Source organism: Lissotriton helveticus (assembly GCF_964261635.1).
Source record: "Lissotriton helveticus chromosome 1_1 unlocalized genomic scaffold, aLisHel1.1 SUPER_1_unloc_31, whole genome shotgun sequence".
In the NCBI taxonomy this organism is placed as follows: domain Eukaryota; kingdom Metazoa; phylum Chordata; class Amphibia; order Caudata; family Salamandridae; genus Lissotriton; species Lissotriton helveticus.
The window spans coordinates 2,359,909-2,376,346 of record NW_027611672.1 but is presented as its reverse complement, the minus strand read 5'-3'; the positions used below and the strand labels follow the sequence as shown (position 1 = coordinate 2,376,346).

The window sequence follows — 16,438 nt, the reverse complement described above, 5'->3', positions numbered from 1 at the left end:
GGGCCACCAGGTGTCGCTCCAGGCGTCGGGGTTTGGGCCCATGATGAGTACTTCTGTTTTGTTGGTGTTTAGTTGTAGGCAGCTGTTTTTTAGGTCGAGCATCGAGAGACCCTCTTGTATACTTTAGTATACCTCTTGTGCTTACTTGAATGTAGACACGAGTCGGACGCGTGCTTTTTCAGTGTCCGATTTGTCCTTGTGAACACGCTTTTGCTGCTGGCTGTTTGCTCCATGGAACCTGGTTCACGCCCCTCGCTCGCGGTTTCGTTTTGACTTGTTATTAGAGTATGTGGTTTCTTTGCTTTTCCACAGTTTCCTTCCTCATCAGATATAGAATCTTAGCACGCTGTCAGACGGCTGCAGGCTGTTCTGAAATTGTGAAGGCGTTCAGTGCCTTTTATTCCCTCAGCCGCTCCTGCCAGCCTTCACCTACCTACGCTTTCCTCTCCTGTTCACTGGGACGCGGCGCACGCACCCGAGGTTTGTTTTCTCCCCTTTCCTAGTCACCACAAAAAACGGCCCACAGAGGGCACTGAGGCACCGGCCCTTCGGCCCATGCCCGAATGCCCGCCTTGCCAATCCGCCCCTGCCAGGAAGGGTAATGGATTGACGATGATGGGAGGTGTGGGGAGTCTTCTATCGCCCTGCGGGCTCCTTACTGCGTCTGTCCTCGTGTCCCGATTTCGTCGCTCACTCGTCCGTGGCAGTCACTCATTACTCACCCCTTTAAGAGTCACTCACCGCACAAGTCAGTTACTCACTCCATATGAGTATCTCACCTTGTGACAGTCACTCTCCAGGCTGGGGCTGAGATCCCGGTGCAAAGACTCTTTCTCTTCTCTGTCTGAAGCCCCCGACCGTCTCTTCGCGTCAAAGACTTTCGATTGTCACACTTTGTTGAGCTGTCTTCGGTTGTCACCTCTCCGTAGTCAGCTGCCTGGCTCCTGCTAGTTTTCATGAGTCTCTAATTGTTGCTGTCTCTCTGCGAGGATTCTGACTGTCTCTTGTCCTTCACCAGTCCCTTCGAGTCCCCTTCGATAGCCCGACACCGGCAGCTGGCTGCTTGTTATTCGCGCCTGTCTCTGACCCTGAAACCCCCGACTGTCTCGTGCTCTTGACCGGTGTGTAGCTGAGTCTCTCCCCTCACCAACCCACTGTGCCCTGTTCTTGGAATCACTCTGACTGTCTCTATCACCGTGCCTTCTTTTCAAGCTGTCTCTAGACCCTCGACCGTGCACTCTTCTCCGCCTTCCTCCGACTCTACTCCCGAGGGGCATGTCTTTCTCCTTTCATGTGCCTGTCTCATCTGTTTCTGTCTTCGAGCCTGTCCTTTGTTCTGCATCTGGCTGCACCGATAAGACTCCCGACAGTCTATTGGCGCATCTGTGTCTGTCTATCTGCCCCTGAGGCTCCCGTCTCTTGTACTTCGCCTGCAGGTAGACGCCTCTCTGCTGCAAGCCTCTTGACTGTCTCTCATGACAGTTACTTGTTTCTGTCTATGCCACAGCCGCCGAGACTCCTCACTGTCTCTTCTTCTTGACTTGTTTCTTTTGGTTTCCGATTTTCATTAGGCTGATTGTGATATTTTTGCAGCAGACAACACAAGACAACAAGGATGTATTCGGTTTATGGGAAGTGTGATGGTATGACTTTGTATTATAAGCTATAAAATACCTTCTAACATACATTAAAAGGGTATTAAAAGTCACCTCTGAGTTTCATGCTCTTATAAAGGAACTTGGCCTTCCGTATCGCTCATATGCACAGAATATGCCTGAAACAAATGTCTATATAAAATTATAAATTATGGACAATACTAATTAGATTTTAGCTAGCTTTTTCGACACACTTCTACTGTTTCTATGCCTTGTAATTGAAAGTTACTACCAAAACCAGTTTAATAGTACTGAACTCACTGACCTCAGAAGGATGAAAGGCTAAATAACTGCTTGGTATCTACAAGTCATGAGTGGACATCTAGGGACACACAAGCATACGTTTCATTTTTGCACACCATCATTTCACACGTTTTTTGTCCCTATGGTCCAAAGTTGTTTTTCTCATTAAAAAAAGGCAAGATATGCATTTACCACAGCAATGATATCTGCAAAGGCAGTCCATTTACTACCTTGAAAAGAGGAACTCCTAGGGTGAACATTCCAATTAACCAGTTACATATGGTCCCTACTGGGTCCAAATGCAGACCCATCGAGATTTGGACAGCTACTGAACAGAAAGGGAGAAAATTCCAAGTGATCTGACGCAACAGATAGTTGGTGTCTAATTGTGCAGTTCTAATTCCAGCTGGGTGTTTGATTTAACCAGTAGAATTTAATGTTGTTTTTTCTGTGCATGAGAATTTCAGATCACCTTGTGGGTAACGAGTTTGAGTGTTCAAAATTTTTTTGTGCGTTGTGATAATTTTGGCTGATTCTTGCCCGGGCTCTAACTGGCTTAGCTGTCACCCCTCAATCCAGGGCCCTAAAGAACTAGGACAAGCATTTGCAATGCAACAGGGCTCGCATTTACGCGAGTTTAAGCTATTGGCATTGTAAATGACAATGCCGTTTATTTATGTTTTAAAAACAAAATCATAAAAAAAGGCATTGTCATTTACAGTGCCAATAGCTCAAACTCTCGTTAATGCGAGACCTGTTGCATTGCAAATGCTTGTCATCCATTTGGCGACGGCTTCCATGCCTTCTCGAAAGTTGCGTCTGGCGGTGTTGGGCTCGTTGGATAGGGAGAGGATGAGCTGGGTGTCGTCTGCGTATGACACGATGTTGAGTCCGTAGGTTCTGACGATGGGGGCAAGTGGAGCCATGTAGACGTTGAAGAGCGTCGGGCTGAGGGAGGAGCCCTGGGGGACTCCGCAGGTGGTAGGTGTGGGGTCCGAGAGGAAAAGGGGGAGTCTGACCCGCTGCGTCCTGCCGGAGAGGAAGGAGCAGATCCAGTCGAGGGCCTTGTCCTGGATTCCTGCGTCATAGAGTCTGCGTATTAGGGTGCGGTGGGAGACTGTGTCGAACGCCGCTGATAGGTCGAGGAGGATGAGGGCTACTGTTTCTCCTTTGTCCAGTAGGGTGCGAATGTCATCTGTTGCGGCGAGGAGGGCGGTTTCCGTACTGTGGTTTTTTCTGAAGCCGGATTGGGAGGAGTCGAGGATGCTGTGTTCTTCAATGAATGTGGCGAGTTGGCTGTTGATGGCTTTCTCGATGACTTTCGCTGGGAACGGGAGCAGGGAGATGGGTCTGTAGTTTTTGAGGTCGGTGGGGTCCGCTGAGGGTTTCTTTAGGAGGGGGTTCACCTCGGCGTGTTTCCAGTCGTCGGGGAACGAGGCAGTCGCCAGGGAGCGGTTGATGTGTGGCGGAGCATGGGTGCGATGGTGTCGGCGGCTCTGTTGGAGATGTGGTGGGGGCAGGGGTCCGTGGGGGCCCCTGAGTGGATTGACTTCATTGTCTTCAGTGTGTCTTCGGTGGTGAGGGCTGTCCAGTCATCAATCGCTGGTTTCCGGGTGTCGGGGGTGGTTGGTGAGGGTTCAGTGTGTTGGTTGTCTTCGTCGAAGTTGTCGTAGATGCTCTTGATTTTGTGGCGGAAAAAGGTGCTGAGTTTGTCGCAGAGGTCTTGTGAGGGAGGGATGTCGGTAGACTCGCTGGTGAGTTGGGCGAACTCCTTGATGATGCTGAAGAGTTCCTTGCTGTTGTGTGCGTGGGTGGAGATTCTGTCTTCAATCGCTTTTTTCCTCGTTTCTCTGATGAGTTGATGGTGGGCGTTGCTGGCGGCTCTGAAGTTGTTGTGGGCTTCTGTGGATTTGGTGTTTCTCCAGGCCTTTTCGAGGCGGCGGCATGATATAGAATGAATATAGTGCTCTCTGAATCTGACTTTCATATCTATGTACTTTTTTTTACTGCATTGCACAGATATTCTATATTCTATGCAGTAGTCTTTTATTATTTTCCTTTTGCATGATAGCTGTGCATTACAGTTAGCTTGTAGATGCCACTTCTTCAGCTATTCACTAAGGGTGAGCATTTTTATTTTGGTGCCCGTAAACATTCTCTATCTCAGTGCGACCCTGATAGTTGGCACCCCACTAGTGATTCATTTGATGTTTACTAAATACCAGGCAGTTGGGGTATACCTGCTACTTGCTACCAAATGGGTGTTTGGACAACAAACTGGAACAAGCATTTGCAATGCAATTGGTCTCACATTTACGCAAGTTTGAGCTATTGGCATTGTAAATGACAATGCCTTTTTATTTATGTTTTGGGTTTCAAAACATAAATAAAATGCTTTGTTATTTACAATCCCAATAGCTTAAACTCGTGTAAATGCGCTACCTGTTGCATTGCAAATGCTTGTTATCTTCAGTCTCATGGTCTTTTTAGTAACATTAGAAAACTTAAATTTGAAGCTTTTGTGTGGGCCCTTATGGCCTAGGGCGCTGTACACACAACCATACATTTCTAATTCGTTGTCAACAAAGTTTGAATTTGAATGATTCTGCCCAGGTTTAACCAAAAGCTATCTGTTACTGAAACATTTTGCATAGTGTATTTTCCTGTCAACAAATTAACATGTGTGTGGCATAAATGCCTCAGTGGCCGCTTACTTCCTTGAAGTACTATTTTCCTTACAGTAAAGTCCCCAATTTAATTATATTCAAATGGCATTATATTTATGGAATTCCCCCTTCCCACCCCACAACAGAAGCAATCCTATGGATTACCTAGATACCTGTGTGTGTGGTTTGATTGCCACAGTTGTCCTTGAGGACTCCGGTTCTGGTGTGCATTACTGGGTCAATGGTGAAGATGGACATATACTGTTTGAAGAAGTTATGTCCAGTGGTCCTTTTGGCTGTGGCTATAAACCACTCGCGCCTCTTTGTCCCATGCTCCACTGGCATCCTACTGATTTTTCATGGAAGATTAAATCTGCCCCTGTAAGTGTATCCCGCCCCTGGGATCTATTCAAAGCCAATGGCCTGTTACATTAAACCACGCGAGCTACCGGGGCAGAACCCACAGATGGCTGCCGTGGTGCATGCATCTGCGGCGCGGCGGCCGTGCTCTCAGGGCTTCTACGCGCTTGGTTTCTTGGCCACCAGGTGTAAAATTACTGTAGCACCAAGGCCGCAGGCCACAGCTCTCATTCAGTCCATTTTTCTCGTAAATGTAAATGGCCGTGGTGGTGGTGGGTGTGGGGGTGGTGTACGTGGTGGTGGTGTAGGTGGGTGTTGTGGTGGTGGTGGTCGACATGGTGGTGGTGAATGTGGTGGATGTGGTGGTGGTGTTTGTGGACGTGGTGGTGGTGTTTGTGGACGTGGTGGTGGTGGGCATGGTGGCGGTGGACAGGTTGGTGGTGGTGGTGGTGGACGTGGTGGTGGTGGTGGACGTGATGGTGGTGGACGTATTGGTGGATGTGGTGATGGTGGTGGACGTGGTGGTGGTGGATGTGGTGATGGTAGTGGACATGTTGGTGGATATGGTGGACATGGTGGTGGTAGATGTGGTGGTGGTGGATGTGGTGCTGGTGGTAGATGTGGTGGTGGTGGATGTGGTGGTGGTGGATGTACGTGGTGGTGGTGGACATGGTGGTGGTGGACATGGTGGTGGTGGACATAGTAGTGGTGGATGTGGTGGTGGTGGATCTGGTGGTCACGTGGTGGTGGTGGTAGGTGTGGTGGTGATGGACATGGTGGTGGTGGACGTGGTGGTTGTGGACATGGTGGTGAAGGACGTGGTGGTGAAGGACGTGGTGGTGAAGGACGTGGTGGTGATGGACGTGGTGGTGATGGACGTGGTGGTGATGGACGTGGTGGTGATGGACGTGGTGGTGATGGACGTGGTGGTGGTGGACGTGGTGGTGGTGGACGTGGTGGTGGTAGACGTGATGGGGGTGGACATGGTGGTGGTGGACGTGGTGGTGTATGTGGTGGACATGGTGGTGGTGGAGGTGGGTGTGGTGGTGGACGTGGTGGTGGTGGACATGGTGGTGGTGGACCTAGTGGTGGTAGATGTGGTATGATGGACGTTGTGGTGGTGGTGGATGTGGTGGTGGTGGACATGGTGGTGGGGGATGTGGTGGTGGTGGATGTGGTGGTGGTGGTGGATGTGGTGGTGGTAGTGGATTTGGTGGTGTTGGACATGGTAGTGGTGGATGTGGTGGTGGTGGTGGACATGGTAGTGGTGGATGTGGACATGGTGGTGGATGTGGACGTGGTGGTGGTGGTGGACGTGGTGAGGGTGGTGGACATGGTGGTGGTGGACATGATTGTGGTGGATGTGGTGGTGGACGTGGTGGTGGACATGGTGGTGGTGGACATGTAGCACAGAATTCCCGGGAGCTATAAATACACGCTGAAGTCAAAATCCTTGCTTTATATCGATTTTACGCATGGACGATCCCGTCCCACGCGGTGCAAAACCCTGTGCGCAGCCAGTATTTTGTGTGGGACAGGCCGTTCAGCGTTACTTGCATCTCGGAGTGTGCCAGATGTTTACTACCAGATATAAGTTTTATGGACATCACGAATATTGGCCTTTTTATAGATCAGGTTTTTCCCAAATGTACAACTTGAACACAGCAATCAGCCACAAACAAACAATATTTCCTCGAAAAAGAGCTACTTTCTCGCAAGTTCCCTTTAAAAATGCTGTCCTTACCATTATCAAAGCCAGTGCGGGTTAATGATCTTTTCATATCGGAACAAATTAAAAGGTGCAGCATTTAAAATGTTAACATAATAACCCACAAGCAGATATCTTCGCAGACTAGGATCCTTAAGCGCAGTATTGGCGAAAATTACAGAAAATCTGTGAGGGAACACAGACATTAACATTTTACTCTAGGGCAATCCCCACTCATGCACGTAAGCACGTACACACGCACCATTCTCTGTTCTTGATCACAGAGCTGTCTGTGCGACTTGTCAAATTAAAGTGGTATTCATCGTGTGCGGCCTGCTGTGTTTTTCTGAGTGATTACACCCCTGTGCGCGTGGATTACCCATACCTTAGAATACTCATGAGCAGCAGGAGTAAACAGCTGCGGAATAACTGCCCCCTGCTGACTCATGGCATGCAATCCTACTCGGAGCCTCGTATACCACACATGTAATAATACAGAACAGAGCACCCTTTCGAGTGGATGGCAGTGTAGGCCACATAACTTTCAAGTCAGTAACCCCCCCATGCATGCACTCATCCTGCACACACTTTCCTTAGTGACTTCCTAGCTGGTGACCCGCATGCATGCACTCACCCTGCAAACACTTTCCTTAAAGCGACTTCCTAGCTGGTGACCCCCATGCATGCCTTCACCCTGCATACACTTTTGTTGCAATAACTTCCTAGCCAGTGACCCCCCATGCACGCACTTACCTTGCACACACTTTCCTTGCGGTGACTTCCTAGCTGATATTCACCATGCACGCACTCACCCTGCACGCACTCTCCCTGCAGTGGCTAGTGGCTACCTAGCTGGTGACCCCCTTTGCACACACTTTTCTTGCAGTGACTTCCTAATCGGCTGTGGTGACTTCCTAACTGGTGATCCCCATACACGCACTCCCCCTGCACACACTTTGTTGTAGTGACTTTCTGCAAGAAGCCTCTCTATGCACAATCTCACTGACACACTCCCTCTGATATAACGTCTGCACAATGGTTCCCGGTGCACACATTTCTCTGAAGACACACGCCTTGCACGCACTTTCCATGAGTGGTGTCACAGCGATATATATACCGCCAGCGCATTTTCAGGGCATCGGTGACGTATTACGCACTGCTGGCAGACAGTTGTTCTCAGACACTACCTGCACTCACAGTCCCCTCACAATCACGCTGCACACACCTTCAACGAGCAGCCCTTCATCGCTGCACACAGCCCTCCAGCAGACAGTCATTACACACACTGGTTCACCGTCTCCTTGCTTCCTCACCACCTGCACGGATGCAACTTTCACACGGTGACTCCATACACTCACTATCACCCGTGCACACATCCACTCTCCCCACAGTGACTTCTTGCAGTGTGCGCCCTATTCACACCTCAACCACACACGTGCACATACAGTCCCGGTAGACAGGGACTTCCCCTCCCATACAAACTCACTCCTTTCAAGATCTCCCTGTGACGGCTCACTACCAGACGCGCACCTCTGATCACTCCCCGAGTTACACCTTCATCCAGTGACGCGCTGATCGGCCTCCCTCCGCGGGGCATCCAATCTCACACCAGAGGAGCGCCCGTTTACACACTTATCACACTATCTGCTCCATCCTTTTGTTGTTGTTAGCCACTGGCATGGCACTCCTCACTGTGGTAGTGCCCCCAGCCTCCCCTCTTCAATGCCCTCGATGAAGTCTGCAGCGATCCCCTCTCGTGCACAGCTCCCAGGTACACGTCAGTGTCCTTCTCCCACCAGCAATGTCCCCTCCCCCCCTTGCAGGGCATCCCTTGCCCCCTGCAGCCCCCGTCCCCGAACCCTGTGTTACCCTTCTAACCCCTGAATTACTGCTTGTCTACTACAGTGCCCTTTTGCTCCCTCTTCAGCACATCTGTTACCCCCACCAGGTCCTCTCTCGCTCAAGCAGTGCAGCTTTCACACCACCTGGAGTTCTTTCTCACTTCTAGCAGAGCCCCTCTCACCCTTAGTAGCGCCACTCTCATCCCCAGCAGCACCCCTCATAGTGTCCTCTCACCACCCCACAGCGCCTCTCACATTCTTGCAGCACCCATCACACCCTCGCAGCGCCCATCACACCCTCGCAGCGCCCATCACACCCTCACAGCACCCATTACACCCTTGCAGCGTCGCTCTCACACCAGCTACAGTTCTCTCCCCTCTCGCTGCCCCCTCTCACCCTTAGCTGCCCCCCTCAAGCTTTGAAGCCATTGCTGTTGCATATTTATCTTATGCAACTAACAACCATTGACAAAGCCAATAGTCCTGGCTTGTAGTAGATGTAATGTTACTTGTTATATATGGATGGAATGGCGAAGCAGCAAAATACCAGTGGGGCGAGACACTATGCCGAGCATGTATTTTCAGTTTGGGTTTTTAAGCCATGCCCTTCATTACATCGACCACGTCCCTCTGGGAGCCATCACAAGGTTTTTCATTCCACTTAAAGCCCTTTCTCCGGTATAGTGATTTCCTGCTGAACTGGGAGAACAAGTTCACTCAGACTTGGCAGTCAGCTCCAGAGAGACTAATCCATGCCCGGGCCCCTCATCCATTGGCACCTTGTGATTCTTACAGCGTTACAGTTCATATCTCATTCCCCTTATTGGATTTTGTCATTTTAGTGTTATTTTGTTCAATACATTTTACTTTTTTTTTTCTATTTTGGTTTGGGTTTTTTATTGTTTTGCATTTTGACTTTTACTTTTTTGGTTTCTGCATAAATAGTTTACATATTACCTTAAGTTAAGCCTGCCTGTTCCGTGCTTAGGTACCAGGGGGTTGATCCTAGGTTAATTGAATGGCTTTGAAAGTTCATTCTGACAACGGTTGTGATTGTTCCTCATCTACCGTAAATAATAATTCAGTTTCTTACAGAAACTATCTGAAATTATCTGCAAAACAGGCAGGAGACAACCTACCAGGCTTGAAGCACCCTGTGGACAAACTGGAATATGGGAATAGTATTGTGTGGCAATAGAACCTCTAAAGAAATTCAGCTTGGTGATGAATCAAGAATCACGCTTGAATGTCACAACTTTTTAAAACAAGGTAGTCAGGAAAGTGTGGCGAATATATTGCAGCTCTTTGCATTTTGGCAGCCCCAAGCAAATTTGAGAACAGAGTGGATGTATGTAGCAGAGACGAGTCTGTCCACCCAATGTGAGTGGTGAGATCCGCTTTGCTGGTCTGCCTGAAGTTATGATGCTGCTGACAGTGGCCTGTCTGCTAATAGCGATGGCGTGACTGGTGGATCTATGAAGCCAAATAAGAGAAAGTTATCTTCCGACACCACAGTCTTCGTGACTGAGACCAGTAATACTGAAGACTCTGAGACTCACAGCAGTAATTTCTCCTTTCAGAGCGTTATTGCTGCAGATGGAGTGAAGTCCAGAAGTAAGCACATTACTAAGGTAACAACAACGTTTAATATTGTTCATTTGTATTAACAGTTTCTCTTTTGCAGCTTTTGGAAATGCATTTTCTAGTTTTGTTGCTTTTTGGTTAGTTTTTTATTGTAGGCTGTTATCTTCGGTTTAAAGGGAAAGATGTTGTAGTGTGTGACTGTGGCGTGGGATCAAGAAGAGACCTAAGACCAGTTCGGGGTAGGTAAGGTTTTATTTTGGAAAATGTCTTTTTATGTCAGGTTGCCAAGATGTCTCTCTGAAAAGCCCCGGGGTCCGTGATGGCGTCTGGTTATGGTCTTGTTTCCAGATGGTTAAGAAGCAGGCTTCAGGGGATTTTCCGTTCTTCCTAACTCCTCGTTGGACTCCGCCAGGGAAAAGAAAAAGGTACAGATTGTCAGGATATGTACTCTATCTGGACTCTCCCACAGGGAACCGGGCAAGTGCAGGGGACACCCGTGCTAAGGTGCTAAACACTTTATTAAACGTGCAAAGGTGCAGAGGCGTGATTACTGGTGAGAAGGGGTATATTTACACGGTGAGGACAAAGAAAGGTTGGGCACATATTGTGGCAGACACGCGGCTACGGTTTACAAGAACCCCGTCTTCCACGGATCTGGTGGCCTGCTGGCTTACTCCCGTCGTCCTCGGGTTTGCCTCCAAAAGCTCCGTTCTCTGCTCCTCTGTGCCGCTCTCCCACTGTCGATCCTCGGTCGGTGGCATCACATGCCAGGACATCTTCTTCCGCGTTTTTACCCACTAGGAATCCCGCGTCGTCATCAGGGGCCGGAGCTGCATACTCGTGTGTCTTCCAGTTAAAGGGGCCGTCATCCAATTCGTCGGCTAGTTCCCAGGAACAGGCTTCTCCCCTGTACCAGTCATGCTGATAATGAAGCAGAGAGGGGGAGGACGTCAGTTCACTACGCCACCACTCAACATTATCCGGTTCTTTTCCTCCCGTCCCCTGCCCAGTGTTACATTCCTCCCTCCCTGGTTTCTGCCGATTGGGAAGAATGAATTGTCTGGATAGGAAATCAGCGTTTCCATTCTCAGTGCCCTTTCGATGTTGTATTGAAAAAGAAAAAGGTTGTAGAAAAAGGAACCACCTGAGTACTCTAGGGTTATGGGCTTTGGTCCTGTTCATCCATTGTAGCGGGGCGTGATCTGTATAAAGTACAAAAGGCTTGCCTTCTAGGTAGTACTTTAAATTCTCTACCGCCCACCTTATCGCCAGGCATTCTTTTTCGATCGTGGGATATTTGCACTCCCTAGGATTTAGTGTCCGGCTAATGTAGAGGATCGGATGTTCTAAACCGTCCTCTCCTATTTGGGACAATACAGCTCCTAAGCCCATGTCCGAAGCATCCGTGGCTAAAGAGAAAGGTTTACTGAAGTTGGGAGGTATCAAAATTGGGCTTGTAGTGATGGCCACTGTAAGGATCTTAAAGGCTTGTTTAGCCTGCTCCGAAGTATTTAGAATGGAGGAGGGTTTAATATCCTTTCTTAAAAGGTCTGTGAGCGGAGCTGCTGTCACCGCAAAGTTGTCTATAAATCTCCTGTAATGGCCTACAAGGCCTAGAAAGGCTCGTATCTCTCTCTTTGTTTTGGGGAAGGGAGTATTCCTGATGGCTTTTACTTTTTCCTCTTGAGGGGCTATAACACCTTCCCCCAACATATACCCCAGGTATTTAACCTTGGAGTATGCCTGTCTAGATTTTTTTAGGTTAATGTGTAACCCTGCCTTCTGTAGGGCTTCCAGAATAGCTGTTAAGTGTGTTAAGTGGTCTGACCAGGTATTGCTGAAAATTACAATGTCGTCAAGATAGACGGAACAGAAGGAGGAATAGGGGTGTAGGATGGTATTCATCAACCTCTGGAAGGTCGCAGGTGCCCCATGCAGCCCAAAGGGCAAGACGTTGAACTCATATAGGCCCTCCTCTGTTGCAAAGGCAGTCTTTTGTTTATTTTCTTCCCTAAGGGGTACCTGGCAGTACCCCTTAGTGAAGTCTAGCATGGTAATAAACTTGGCTTCGACTATCCTTTCTATTAAATCACCCACCCGGGGAATGGGATAGGCATCAAAGGAGGAGATGTTATTTAAAGCTCTAATGTCCATACAGAACCGGGTCGTCCCGTCCGGTTTAGGAATCATTACAATAGGGGACGACCAGATACTTCTTGATGGACGGATAACTCCCAACTTGAGCATGTCCTGTACTTCCCTTTTTATATCCTGTCGTCATGCTGCCGGCACCCTGTAGGGTTTTTGTTTAACACATTTCCCTGGTTCCGTTTCTATTTTGTGCTCTATCAAATGTGTTCATCCTGGCAGGTCCGAAAACATTGGAGAGAAGGGATGTAAGGTGTTTTGGAGCTCAGTTTTCTGGGCGTATGTAAGTTCTTCATTAACAGGCAGTTGTTCTAAGGTGCTCTGCTCTGACCCAGTAGGGATTCCGAATTGAGCTACCTTGGGTATCGGACCTATCCATTTTTTCAATAGCTTGATGTGATAGGTCTGCCTCCTCGAAGGGGAGATCTGGACCCTGTAAGTGGTTCTCCCTATGGTGTCTACTATGGGATAGGGACCCAGCCATTCACTCCTGAATTTATTAGTGGAGGAGGGTAACAACACTAAAACCCAGTCTCCCTTTTCTAGGGTTCTCCATTTCTTGCCTTTGTCATAATATTTCTTTTGCCTGTTCTGGCTATTTTCTAAGGAAGAGTATGCCAAATCTCTCAGTTTGCTGAGCTAGTACTACAGCTGTTGAGTATACTGTAGTAGGGTTTTCTGTTTGTGGTGTTTCTCTTGTTCCCAAGTATCCTTCGTTATTTCCAAGAGGGACCGAGGTTGTCGGCCGTACAGCAGTTATAAGGCTGAGCAACCTAAACTACTTTGTACCTGGGCCCTCAGTACATATAGTGCTAACGGTAGGACTTGGTCCCAGTCTGTGTGTTCAATGGAGAGCATTTTTTTAGGGTTGTTTTCAAGGTCCTGTTGTACCTTTCTACCAACCCATCTATTTGGGGGTGGTAGGCTGAGGTTTTTATGTGAGACAAATCTAGCAATTTACAGACTTCCTTCATCAGTTTGGAGACGAACGGGGTCCCCTGGTCTGTTAAGATTTCCTTTGGAAATCCCACCCTCGAGAATAATTCTATCAGTTCAGTTCAACTTTATTTCGGCTAATATAGCCATAAAAGCAAGAGTACACGGACAAGAAAAAAACATTTACAGACATAAAAAACATTTACAGCCAATTATTTGCAGCGCTCTCATCAACAATTTATCACATACACAGATGGCAGTTGGTAAAAATGGGACTAGATAACAATTAATTCAAAACGGGTAAATTCACAATACTACGTTAAAAATCTAAATAATTTAAGTAAAAAAGGTTTTCTCCACGATTAAAAAGCCAGACTAAAAACCAAAATTTGAAACCTTTAAAACCACTAGAACCACACGTCTTGCAAGGGATGAACTCAGTGCATTCTGCATTGGCTAATACTGGGTGGCTATGTACGCCATTGTTACATTACAGCTTGTATCCAAGCCGTTTCCTGATGAGATACACATTAAACAGAAACCTACTTATGCAAAAGACAACCAGTTGTGAGGTATTAGACTTAATGATGCGCTCTGCCTCTTTGTATGATCTGACACCCATGTTTTTACAAAGGGGTCTAATCCAGCGGTACCTAGGTGATTTATATGCTGGACAAAAAAGCAGTAAATGGACATCATCTTCCTTTGCCTTTAATGAGCAAAGGGAACAGAGGCCATTATCGTTGTTACCTCCCCAATTGCATGTTTTAGCATTTATCTGTAATACCCCATATCTAAATTGCAAATATAAGGTTTTTGCTATTGGTGGTCCTATTTCATCTATAAATGGTTCGAATGCAGCATTATCTTTTATAATCATAAATTCCTGGGTCAATATGCCAGTAGATGGGCTATGAAATAGCTCATCATTGACGTTGGACCAGTAAGTTGACTTAAGGAGCTTTTTACACACCGGTGTCATATTCTGGGGTTCGTCCCAAAAATGGGACAGCCCTAACCTGGTACACCAAAGGGAAACATGTTTTAGCCAGGCGATTTTCTTGTATTCATCAATCTGAATAATTTCTATCAGACCACTTTTATAGTTACACAACTCCGGGGTTGTCCACAATCTTATCCAGTACAGCAAAGGTCTAAGAGCTGCTTGATAATCCGTCCTTTTAAGATCCAAATCTAAAAGCATTGGAACTAAGGGAGTTCTAGTTGGTAGTTTAAGTAATCTACGCAAAAAATGGTTCTCTTCCTTTTCAAAATTGCGTTTACAATGATGTCCCCAAACCTCGGCACCGCAAAGTGCCGCTGATTGGGCCTTTGCCTTAAATACTTCAAGTGCCGGTGTAATGTCTTTAGAATAACTAGCTCCGTGCACTTTTAGGATGGGCATCGAATTCTGCTTAAAAGATAGCTCACTCTTTGCTAGATGTCCCTTCCATGAGAGATTACTATCCAACATAATGCCTAAGTAATTAAAGCTCCCCACATATTCCAATTTTTGGTTATTTAGAACCAAATTCTTTCTAAAGGACTTTTGCGGATTTATGGACATATATTTTGTTTTAGATGAGTTTATTTCTAACCCCTTCTTTACACAGTAACCATAAAATGAATTCACCAGGTTTTGAAGACCCCTCGGAGTCTGTGGATGAGAATTGTATCATCGGCAAAAAGTAATGCCGTAATCACCTCATCTCCTAGCTTCGGGGAGTCATGATCACAGTCCCTTAGGTAAACAGGTATATCATTAACATATAGTGAGAAGAGCGCGGGCGCCAGCACACAGCCTTGACGCACGCCACGACTCACCGGAATGGGCTTTGAAAGTTCACCTCCCTTCCCCCATCTAACTTTGGCATAATTCCCTGTGTGTAATCTAATAAGTTCTTTAAGTAGCTCGCCGGGGACCCCCATATGTCTTAATGTGACCAACAGAAGATTCCGTGGAACGAGATCGAAGGCAGCCCTCAAGTCTATAAATGCCAAGTACAAACTGCCCTTTCTTATATTGATATACTTCCAGCAAATGCACGTGAACCTGAACACTTGGTCCACTGTACTAGTTTTTGGTCTAAACCCTGCTTGGAATTTAGACAATATCTGCGTCCCCTCCATCCATTCTGTGAGTCTATTTAAAATGTGCCTGGCAAAAACCTTCTATAAAAGGTCAATTAAACTAATTGGGCGGTAATTGCCCGGATCATAACGATCCCCTTTTTTGAAAATCGTTACAATTTCTGCCCCTTTCCAACTGTCGGGGATTGGTGTTCCAGCCACTATAGAATTACATAGAAAATTAATGTATGGCCCCCATACTTCTACATCATGTTTAAGTAAATCTCCAGGAATCTTGTCCGGTCCTGGGGCTTTACCCACTTTGATTGCTTGTAGTGCCTGGGTAGTTTCCTCTCTACTAAAACATAGTGGTGTAATACTCAATTCTAGATTACTCTCTTTATTATGTAAGGGCGACCCCTGTTCATCATAGGAATAGAGTTTGGTAAAATGGTCGCACCAAGTTTGTTCGTCTACGTAAAGATCCTTGGATGATCTACCCTTTCTGTTGCCTTTGGCTATTAAACTCCAAAAGGTACCCTGATCTCTCAATTTGGCTGCTGTTAGTAAGTCGTCCCATAGTGCATCATCCCATGCTTTTTTCTCCTGGGTCAAGATTTTATTATATGCATGTCTACTTTCTTTTATAGAATGGAAGTTTTTAGATTTGACAGTCTGGATCAGATGGTGCTTCGCTAAACGGCATTCTTTATTATACCAAGGGTTAGCCAACTGTAGATGGCCTTCGCTTGGGTTCTTGTCCCTTTTGCAATTTTTGCTCAGAAAGGGAATTAAAGCGTCAACCAATTTATAATGTAGATCTAGAACACCCTGGCTGCCTATTAGGGGCTCCTTACACGACCCAATAGTGTCGGGAAAGGTATTATAAATATTTAACATTGTCTCATCCTTAGCTAGGATATAAGGCCATCTCAGTGCACGTCTATTGTTAGTTATCTGCAACTCTCCAAGTGAACTATTTGTTGTAACCTATTCGTCCTGTTTAACTAAAAACGGTTGAGGATGTAGCCATAATTGGAGTGGAAGATGGTCACTCTCTGTCCTAACATCTATTTTGAGATCAATGAGTAAATACCATAGACTCAAGGAGACCAATAGAAAGTCTATATGTGACTTACAGTTGCCTTTAAGAAATGTTGGGGCTGCTGGTCTATCGGACTGCAAGCGGCCATTACATGCCCTAAGATCATGACCTATTGTCAACTG

General features: G+C 46.9%; 1 protein-coding gene across 1 annotated transcript in view; it reads left to right on the top strand.

Annotated features, from left to right (window-relative positions):
• LOC144805900 (uncharacterized) overlaps positions 1–16,438 on the top strand; it is a 70,787-nt gene that overhangs the window by 5,090 nt on the left and 49,259 nt on the right. The window contains exon 3 of the mRNA XM_078672377.1: positions 10,054–10,104. The gene's annotated coding sequence lies outside the window, so the exon portion shown is untranslated. The remainder of the gene's footprint in view (positions 1–10,053; positions 10,105–16,438) is intronic.